The sequence below is a fragment of the Nyctereutes procyonoides genome, unplaced genomic scaffold (assembly GCF_905146905.1).
Source record: "Nyctereutes procyonoides isolate TBG_1078 unplaced genomic scaffold, NYPRO_anot_genome, whole genome shotgun sequence".
NCBI classification, from domain to species: domain Eukaryota; kingdom Metazoa; phylum Chordata; class Mammalia; order Carnivora; family Canidae; genus Nyctereutes; species Nyctereutes procyonoides.
In genome coordinates, this window is record NW_026575142.1 from 71,336,683 (window position 1) to 71,338,753 (window position 2,071).

The 2,071-nt window shown below is 37.9% G+C and overlaps 1 non-coding gene across 1 annotated transcript; it reads right to left on the reverse strand.

The window, feature by feature from the left end:
- Window positions 1-1,711: 1,711 nt before the first annotated feature.
- LOC129499004 (U6 spliceosomal RNA) lies at window positions 1,712-1,815 on the reverse strand. The gene has a single exon (XR_008662272.1). It is a non-coding gene; the product is annotated as a U6 spliceosomal RNA (small nuclear RNA).
- Window positions 1,816-2,071: the final 256 nt, after the last annotated feature.

The window sequence follows — 2,071 nt, forward strand, 5'->3', positions numbered from 1 at the left end:
CCGCAACCACTGCTTTCCTCAGAAGCCAGGTCTTTAGTTTTGCTTAACCTCAACTTTTTAATGTGACAGTGCAACCAAGAGATTGCAACATCGCCATGTACTTGATTAAAGATGCAGCCCCTTTATAGCATATTTCCAGTAAGATAAAATATTCAATAGCATGATTTCTAGACAATAAATTTTCCACAGTATGACTTATAGCTGGCTCATCAGCCACAAAAGCTGAATAATAATCAAAGTTAACCTCCATATTTCTAAAAGGAAGACACTGGTGTTTCCGATCTTAATTCTTGCCTGACATTGGTTAAAGAGGTGCTAATACCCCACATTTTACAGTGCCATTAATATTGCAAATAAATGCACAACACAATGAAAATATTTATGTGTGGTACTATCCAGAAAGATACAGTTAGGAAAAATATGGTAAAGTAGAAGTAACCTTGACAAATTAGGCTTCATTGAAATACTTCCTAGGCCTTGCCCAGAAACATAAATAATTCACGGAGTCAAGCACGAAATACAAATGAAGAGCATTTGTTATTATTCTGTCCCTCTTTTTTTTTCTTTTTTTTTTGGGGGGGGGGTGCATAGCATTACTCTTTCATAATGAAACTCATTGTGAAACACTCTCTATGCTCTTTTGTACCATGACCCGCAAGTCATGAAATGTCTAACTCATCTTTATGCAACTATGTCCAAGGATGGGGTGTTTGTGAGTTTGTGTGTGTGTCTTCAAGCAGTCCAGGGCATCATCAGATCGTATATGATAAATGAATGTTTGGAAAGTTAATGTCACCTGGGAACTCAATACAACTGGCCAATCCATTATTAAAACACGTAGCTATGTGACAAATGTCCTTTACCTGAGAGTAGAAATTATTCAATAAGTGAAAATTTAAATTCCATTTTCAGAGTTAAAGATATATAGTTTATTCTTTAAAAAAGTAAGTGAGAAAATGTATGGATAGAGCAGGAATCAATGAACTTGGACCTTGTCCTAAAGCCCTCTCATTAAAAACCAGAACACTTTATTCAGCTGAATCAACTTTCAAAAAGAAGGAAATGATTCGTCTGACCTGGCTGACATCTGAAAAGGCAGTTGATCTGTTCCGTTTTAAATAGTAACTGATGTTCCAATCTCTTTAATTTGTAACTATTAATATTAGTATAACTGAATTTTTCTTATCCTTTAATCTGAGATATATATGTGTATATATATATACCTTTGAATATTTTCAATGCAATGAGAAAAAAGCATATATTATCAAGAAGGGGGGGTGATAGGATGAAGGAGGGATAATATGTAAAAATAGAAGAGGACATGGAGACACAGTTGGAAAATCATGTGATATAGGAGCTCATCCACACAACCATCTACGAGGGAAACAAAAGAGAGATAATGATCCTTTTCAGACTCTGCATGAGATATTGGAATGGAGTAAACCTTACACCTGAGTATGAGCCCCAGCTTTGCCCATTATCAGCACAGCGTCCTTGTCAGGTTATGGAACCTCATAGAGAATCATTTCTGATAAAATAATCTTGTAAGGATGCCTTGAGGATTAAATGAAGCGACCTCTGTAAAGCGTCTGGCACATGGTAGAAATTTCATTAGTGTTTGTTTCCATCCCTACTTAATTGAAGGCACTTAACTTGTCCTATGATGCTGTGTGAGGATTTATCTTGGCTCTATTTCTAGGAATGGAATCCCTAAGTCGTAATGTGTGTGTGTTTGCGTGCCGTCCTTGCACAGGGGCCATGCTAATCTTCTCTGCATCGTTTCAATTTTAGGATACGTGCTGCCAAAGCGAGCATTGCACAAGTGCGTCCTCGGAGCTTAATCCGATTAAGCTCTGTCAGTTTACTCTCTGTGCTGGTTTGCGCCAGACTCCACACCCACAAGAGTGCACAAGCATCCCTGGTCCCCACATCCTGCTGAATGCTGTACTTGACTTACCTCCTTTAATCTGTATGACAACTTTAATTAAAAACAGAGTACTCTTCCGTCCAACTTGCAAATGAGAACACTAGGGCCTAGAGAACTAAAGAACCTGCCCAATTTCACAGCTGA